The sequence below is a fragment of the Piliocolobus tephrosceles genome, chromosome 17 (genome assembly GCF_002776525.5).
Source record: "Piliocolobus tephrosceles isolate RC106 chromosome 17, ASM277652v3, whole genome shotgun sequence".
Classification (NCBI taxonomy): domain Eukaryota; kingdom Metazoa; phylum Chordata; class Mammalia; order Primates; family Cercopithecidae; genus Piliocolobus; species Piliocolobus tephrosceles.
Genome location: NC_045450.1, coordinates 73,136,956 through 73,145,248, shown reverse-complemented (window position 1 = coordinate 73,145,248; position 8,293 = coordinate 73,136,956).

Below are 8,293 nucleotides of genomic sequence, written 5' to 3'. Positions count from 1 at the left end.
CCCCGGCCCGCGCCCCCAGCCCGCACGTCCAGCCCCGGAGCCGCTGGCGCCGCCGCGGAGGCCCGAGAGGCCACGGTCCTGCGCTGCGGGTGCGCGGACTGCCCGGCGGGCGGGTGCCGGCTCCTCCGCTCCCGCGCACTCGCCGCCGCCGCCGCTCAGCTTTTCTCAATGGAACCCGCGGCCGGCGAGCGGCGGAGCAGGCGGCCACTGCGAGGGCGCTCTGGACGCGCGGGAGGCGCGGGACGGGGCGGGGCCTAAGCGTTGTCGGCCGCCGCGCCTCCCGCCCCGCCACGCCCCCGGAGCTCCGGCCCCGCCCCGCTCCGCCTGCTGGGCCCTGCACCGCTCCGGCTCCGCCCCCAGCGCCGCGACCACGCCCCAGCCCGCCAGGCTCTTCACGGCGCTGTCTCCGTCCCCAGCGCTGCGGTCCCGCCCCAGTCCGTCTGGGCCTTCAAGGCACTGGCCCCGCCCCGCTCTAGGCCCCGCCCCTTCCTGGTTCGGCCCTGCCCCAGTCCCCGGGAGACCTCTAGCCTCCCCGCCACGACTCCTCCTTTGCCCAGAGGCCATGTCCCAGGCCCGGCTGGGACTCTGAGACCTATTCGGTTCTGTTCTGTTCTGTTCTTCTGCCGCGCGGCACGACATCCTGCGCCCCGCCTCTTGGCGCCAGCTCCGCCCCCAAACCTGACCCGACCTGGTTGGGCCCTGAGACGCCGAGGCCCCGCCCCCGCCCTGTAACTCCGCCCCCAGCCCTTGGTCCCTTCCCAGACCCTTGAGCTCCGCCGCCCGCTCCACGTGCGCGGTGGGGCAGTGATGACCGGCTCGGGAAGCCCGAGGCCTTGATGCTCACGTTTGTCTTGGGCCAGACTTGGGGTGTGGAGCGGATTCGGGCCGGGGAGGGGGCTTCCGTCCCAGACTGCGGTGAAAGCAGCACGGGGTCCGCCACCTGCCATAGCCCCAAATGGTGTTTGTCCGCCCCTTCAGGACAGCCAGGAGAGCGGGATCTCAGGTCTTCCCCTATGAGCTCAGACCAGGCTGGAAATCGAGGAGGGGGTGCGGGAGCCGGCAGCCCTGGGCGTTGCCCCTTGGGGCCTCTTTCCTCACCGAGCCTCTCCAGGGCGCCCCGCAGGAGACCCACGAAGGAGGTGTCCACAGCGCCCCGGCCACAGCCCCCTCTCGGAGCAGTCAGAGGTCAGCGAGGTTTGTAGGCGCGGTGCTGTCAGCTCAGGCCTGGAAATGGAGAACCGGGCTGTTGCCCTCTGGGGTGTGTTCATGGCGCCCAAGAGCCCCACCTCATGGAGGCTCGGGGACTTGCCCAAGGTCACGCACTGGGGGGTTGTCCCCCACTCCCAGCTGAGTTGTATCATTTCCTTTTAATGTTCTCGGCCTGCACTTGCTGCCTGCTTCCCCATCCCCATACTCATTAGAAACGGGGGTGAGTGGGCCCAGGGGCAGAGAGGAAGGACCCCTCCCATGTGGCGATGAGACCAGGGCACAGCAGGTCTGTCACACCACCCGCCAGCCTGCTGGGAGCTCCTGAGACCCCATTTCATGCCGACTTCTGTGACCTATTCCCTGGCTCCAAGGAACGGGAGAAGTGGTCTCTCTCCCTGGCACAGGAGAGTGGCGGGTGGGTAGGAAAGACAAGGGTACGTCACTGGATACGCGTCGCGCCCCCTCTCTCCCGCCCCACCACCAGAGACAGACAGGAACACTGAGACCAGGAGGCCAAGAGAGCTGCCCAGGGGCATACAGGTCCTCCAGCCCTTCCTGCTCTCTGCCAGGGTCCAGTGGGCACAGCTTTCCCACAGCTGCTCTCTGGAAGGGGTGGGGCCCATGTCTGATTAGTTCACTCAACCCAGGACCTCTGCTCACGCCCCTACCCCACCCAATGTTTGTCAACTGGATGGAGCCCCTACCTGTCCGGGTTTCCCACTGGACCTCACCTCCTTCCCAAAAGGAGGCCACTTTAGAGTACGTGGACCTGGGAATTAGGGGAGTTCCTGGAGGAGGTGGCCATGGGCTGGCACCTGGGCTGGGTCTGAAGCTCCACGCACAGCAAGTGGCACCCAGGCTGGCGCTGCTGGAACGCGTGGAGATCTGTGTTGGGGTGGATTCTGAGGGTCAGCAGGAGACAGCCATGATCATCCATGACTGATGTCTGTCTAGGCTGCAGGAGGAGATGATGGGATCATTTTGGCTGCTTCTTTGCCTGAGCTGAGATTTCTATGAGCCCATATATAGAGGAAAACATGGAGACACTCCCAGGGCAGCCAGCGAAGGGGGCCGGCGGCAGGTCCGGACCACAGCCTGCTGCCCTAGCTCGTCACTTGCAAGGCCCCATGCAAAATGAAAATATGAAAATGTGGTGCCGCCTGGATCAAAACCCCAAAACCCCAGGGCATCAAGGGCAGGATGTTGAGCCCAATGTGGTGCCCTTTGCAGCTCAGGCCCTGTGGCCCTGCACCGGTCACAGGCCCCCTAACCCTGCCAGAGCTGCTTTTGTAGCACATTCCTTCTACACGCTGTCCCTCTACCTGTCCCGGAGGGAGGCATTATTACAGATGAGAAACCACAGCCGAGATGGGAGGCTGCCTGCTGATGTCGAGTGGTAAAGCCGCACGACCTTGCACACACCACTAAACCCTCGGGGAGGTCATGACGATAGCCATACACTGAGGAAGAGAAACAAGGCATGCTGTCTAGATGATGGCCTGGGGGAGCCCAGAGCAGGAGCGGCCATCTCTGCCTGGGGAAATCAGGGAAGGCTTTCTGGAGGAGGTAACATCCAAGTGGGGCTTCCAGGGGTCCCTGATCAGGTGGGAGAGGAACAGGGTGTGGGGTTGCTGAGACCGTCTAGGCTGAGCCCACCTAGGACCTCCGCCCCCGACCTGCTGCCCATCGGGAACACTAGTTTCCATCTGTCCCTGCGTGTTCTCAGGGTGTGTTGAGATTCACATCCAGTCGCTGGTGGGGAAATTGGAACTGCATTCAGGCCGCATGGGGTTCTCCCCTGCTGGCTCCCAGGGAGAGCAGGGCCTGGAACACATAGGAAGTGCTATCTGGCAGTGGCCTGGAGACCACCTCCCCTCCGAAAACAACCTCAGCCCAAAGAAGACATTTCTGGGGTTTGAGCAGTGAGGGTGTGCAGGGGTGGGCTGCGCCAGTGGACGTGGAAGTCCTTTCATTGCGGCAGAGGGGTGTGAGGGGGCAAATGCCTTCCTATGCCTCTACTCTGCCTCAGCCCTGTCCCTCATGCTGGGTTGATTTTGGGGGGAGTTCTCCTGTGCGTTGCTGACCCTGTACATTTGGAGGTAAGGGAGGAGGCACTCTGAGATGGCCTAAGGGTTCCCCACCTCCCAGCCTCCCCTCCCCTTTCCGGGACCTGTGTCAGCATCACCAGCACAGCACTGACTTTGTGCTTCCAGGCTGTGCCAGGTCCGTGCCACCTTTGCACAACTGACTGGGGTGGGGGCTCAAGTTATCCACAGATTACAGATGTAGAAACCGAGGCTTGGAGTGGGCCAGTTGCTTTTCCGGGGTCCTACGGCTTGGGAGTGCTGGAGCTGGGAGGGAGCCCAGGAACTCTCACTCCAGAGCCCACGTTCTTCACCCTGAATGGGACGTTGGGAAAACTGGGTTTGAGTCTTGGCTCTGCCACTTTCCCTCCGACCTGTGGGCTATCGGCCATGGACCTGGCTCCTCTGACAGGCCAGTGCCTAGCTGCCCCAGCCCAGGAGGGCCGCCGGGGGCTGGGCAGCAGCTGTGGATGGGTGAGGGGCTAATTGTGGCACCACCTATGTGCCAGGCCGACTGTTAAGCTGTGACTCAAGGAGCCACAGAATGTTCTAGAAACTTAAGCTGGATCTTGAAGGATGAGGATGAGGAGGATGCTCAAAAAAGAGTGATGGGAGAGAGAAGGGCATTTCTGGCAGAGAGGGTGCGGGGCAGAAGCTGGAGGCTGGGGAAGGTGGACCCGGGGCCCCAGCAGCTGCAGGGCTGGTGCACCTGGAGGTCAGGCCATGTGAGGGCCTCGGAACCAGGCTGTACCCAACTCCTCCGTCTGCTCCCCACCACTCCCCACAGCTGGCCCATCACCAGGATCGGTGACTTCACTTCCTTATGGCTCTGAGCGGCCCCTCCCACCCTGCTCCAAACCTTCATCAGCCTCATCTTGCCCACTCTCCCCACCCCTGGCTGGTCCCTGATGGAAGGCTGAAGCCAGTGGGGCCTCCTGAGAGCCATGTGTGATAGCCTCAGGCTCTGCCCTTCCTTCATCCTGGAGCCTCCCTCTATGTGGGTCCAGGGGTCCCCTTTGGCACAAGCTATTGGGCTGCTGGGTGCACCCTTCCCTCTGTTGCCTAGACTGGCCTGCCCACCCCTCCTGAGGGAATCCCTGAGTGCCCCAGGCAGGCTCAGGCCTCTCTGTCCCAGTGTGCAGGGCAGGCCTAGCTGTCTCCTCTTCCACAGTCAGTCCTGCCCTCCTACAGCAGCAGCCATAGCAGACACTGCCGAGGGCCCTTCTGAGCCAGGCTGCACATTTGCCTATGTCAGCACACTCTGCTCACAGCAGCTCTCTGCAGAAGGAGCTGTCAGAATTCCCATTTGCCAGATTTGTAAACAGAGGTTCAGAGAGGGGAAGTCACTTGCCTGAAGCTGCAAAGCAGGGAAGTGCAGAGCAGGACTCTCCCGGGGATGTGCATGCTCTGAAATGCACAGGGGTAGCCGAGTTAGGGGAAGGGGGCCCAGGACCTGTCCTGTGGTCCCTGCCCGGGCCAGGACTCACTTCCCCCACTGCCAGTCATCCCCAGGCCTTGGCGCCGCCGGGCAGCCGTGCCAGGGGCCCATTCTGACATTTGTCAACGCTGGCTCTGTGAAGGGTTTAATTAACTTCCTGTTTCAATGGGGGGATAATGAGTTTTAAACACCACGTGACTCCATGAGGAGGTCAGGCGGCAGCGAAGATGTCAAAATAAATTAAGTTAGGAATCGGGAGGCCACCCGCCGTGGGGGGTGGTCTGGCCGGCTCTGGGATGCTGGGCCACCCTGGGCGGGGGCTGCTGCTGTGGCCCCGTCGTCACTGGGGCTGACTCTGGCTTTGGAGATGCGGCTCCGGCAGTCCCGCCCTCAGCCAGGGACCCATCTGATCTATCAGACATCCGAGGCCAGCAGAAAGCGGGCTTGGTCCGGGACCACGCTGGACAAGCCCCTCTCCTGTGGGTCTCACAAGCTTTGCCCTCCAAGAGCCAATGGCCAGGCTTTTGCCTGGAGACCGTCCTTGGATATCAGCCGAGAGTGACCTTTCACACCACTGCCCATCCGTCCCATTTATCCGGTGGGGCAAGGTGATACCAGTGCAGACAGGAAATCTTATCTGGACGTTTCTTAATCTCTGAGAGTGTGGGTCATGTACATCACAGATAGGACTCGCTTCCTTCCTCTCTCTCCTCTCCCTCCTTTCCTTCCTTCCTTCCCTCCTCCTCCTCCTCCTCCTTCAGGAGTCTCACTCCACCCCCCAGGCTGGAGTGCAATGGTGCAATCTCGGCTCACTGCAACCTCCACCTCCCGGGTTTAAGTCATTCTTCCTGCCTCAGCCTCCCAAGTAGCTGGGATTACAGGCACCTGCCACCATGTCCAGCTACTTTTTGTATTTTTAGTAGAGACAGGGTTTCACCTTGTTGGACAGGCTGGTCTTGAACTACTGACCTCAGGTGATCAGCTCACCTCCCAAGTGCTGGGATTACAGGCGTGAGCCACTGCACCCAGCCTCCTTTCCTTCTTTCCATCCACAAATATGTCTGGAGCTCCCAACCCAGGTACTGAGATTAGGCAGTGAACACACACAATTCGTCACGGTGTGTGATGGACTGTGCCGGGCGGAGGTGGTGGCCAACAGCAGTGAGGGACAGTGGACGACAGGGGCTCCCATGTGCTATACATCAGGTGGGGTGGGAGTTGCCATCTGACCAGGTGTCTAGGGGAGACGCTGTAATGCTTGGGGAGGGTTTCGGGAGGAGGGCAGAGCCAGAGCGTGGCTGAGGCAGGCTGTGGGCTGCAGCTCAGTTCGCCCGTCTCTGTCCACCTTGGGCTTGACCCCGTGGCCCTGTGACCCACTTCGGTCAGGGGAGCTCCAGCAAATCGGAGGCAAGCAGAGGCTCACGGAGCAGGTGTGTGCACAGCCTCCTGAGGACGCCTGACTTGGGGCCTTGAGGATGAAAAACTGCCTGGAGGCAGGGGGCGTGCAGCCCTGCCCCTGCTGACCTGCTGGTGGGTGGCAGCTGCCAGAATGAGCCCAGGTGAGGCCAGAAGAAAGGCTGCCCAGCTGGCCTGTGGAAGCTTGGCCTGTCATTGGCCCTTCTGTTTTCAGATACCAGCTTGGGGGCTGTTAGTGACATGGGCGTGGATGGTGCAGACGAACGCGGGTGAGCGGAGGTGGGGGCTGCGCACAGCTGCGGGACGCAGTGGCCGTGCATCTGGCACCGCCAGGGAAGCTCTTGGCACAGGACCCGAGGCACGACGAGGAGCCGGGAAACCTGTGCGCTGCAGCAAGCTCGGCCCGGGCAGGACCTTGAAAGCGGCCATGGCCTGTGTGGTTGTTCCTAGGCGATGCTGCGGGAAGACCTGTTTGGTTTTCAAGCAGAACTTAGGAGCAATATGTGAGAGTGTGGATATGCCAGGCTGGAAGGAAAACTGCCGCAGGTTTCCAGTCTCTCTCATCAGAGAAAGATGCCCAAGGGAGCCCTGGCCTCAGAGTGAGGAGCTGGTCCAAGGTGTGGCTGCAAGACCGCGTGTCTGGCCCCAGGAAGACCCTGTTGCTGCATCTGGACATCGGCCTCCGGAATCTGAAGAGCTCGGCCACACAGCAGCCATGGCTGGCAGAGTGGAGAAGGGTCTGTCCGCGAAGGTTGAAGGGGCCTTGCTGTGGTGGATGTGCCATGAGATGAGATGGAAGGAGGTGGAGACATCACAGTGTGAAGAGGCCCGGGACCCCACGACCTTCACCAGGCTGGGGAGCGACGGGAGGTCCCTGAACGGTGGACTCAGCCGCCTCGAGGAGAGGACACGCCGGTGTGGAACCAGGCCCCAGGCGGCTGGGCTAACAGTGCAGTCACTGTCAGGGGCAGGACCCGGGGTTTGGAACCACCTGTCTCCTCCCAGTTCCTGACGGGGGCATCGGTGGCGTTTGTCCTATGTCCCGTGCCCTGCACCCCGAGGCACGGGCATGCTTCACTGGAGGAATGACTGGAGGGCCTCAGGCACGCCTGGCCCTATCTAAATGTCAGGGCCCTGGGCCTGAGCCTGACGCTGAGACACACTGAGACTTTTGGGGAGACTTTCGGAGGAGGGAGTGTGCCCTGCATCTGGGTGGAATATAAATAATTTGTGGCCAGAGGGCAACGGTGATGGTTTTAAAACATGGCCCCGGATCTGTGACACACCTCCATGTGGGTGGGGAGACCCAGGCCCTGTCTTGGATTTTGGCTCTGGGACTGCTTGGCCGGAAGGATGTGCAGGCAGCCACACCATTTCTGCTCCCAGCCCAGTCCTCGAGAGGCCGGTGGCATCTGGGTCTCATCTTTCATGGCCTTCGATGTCGGAACTCAATCACCATGTTGGGTGGAAGCTCACTGGGAGACGCCAGCCCCAGCAGACGCCACGGGCAGCAGACGAGCTGTGCTGCCCCCCACGGACTGGCGCGGCTGGGGCCCTGCGTCTCTCTGACTCCATCTCCCACCCTTCCCGCCCTTCTGTCTCAGTCGTCTCTGGCTGCATGCAAAGCCACCCCAGCCCTCAGTGGCTCACAACAACAATCAAATCTAGTTTGGGCAGGGCTGGAAAGACAGACACCCCTGAGCCTCAGTGTGGCCGTCCCGGGGCTGCGATTTACCCAGAATTGGGGACTGCCTCCCGCTGCTTCCCAGCTGGAACATGGCATGACTTGCTTGCTGTCCTTGCGCTGGGAGGGGGAGACACTGAGGCTGGAGCCCCCAGCTTCAGCTGCATCTCTGTGGCCCATACGTGGCACGTGGGCAGGACTGAGCTTCCCATGGGCTCCAGGGCCTCCAAGTCCCATCACCTCAGGGGTGCTTCAAGGAATCGCCACATCAGCCATCCCGAAGTCACCGGGACACAGCCCCTTCCTTGGGGCCAACCCTCTCCATCCCCCTCTCCCCACTGTGTGAGCCCGGCCATCCACACAGTTACCAGGACACAGCCCCTTCCCCCGGGCTGACCCTCTCCATCCTCGTCTTCCCACTGTGTGAGCCCGGCCATCCACACAGTCACCGGGACACAGCCC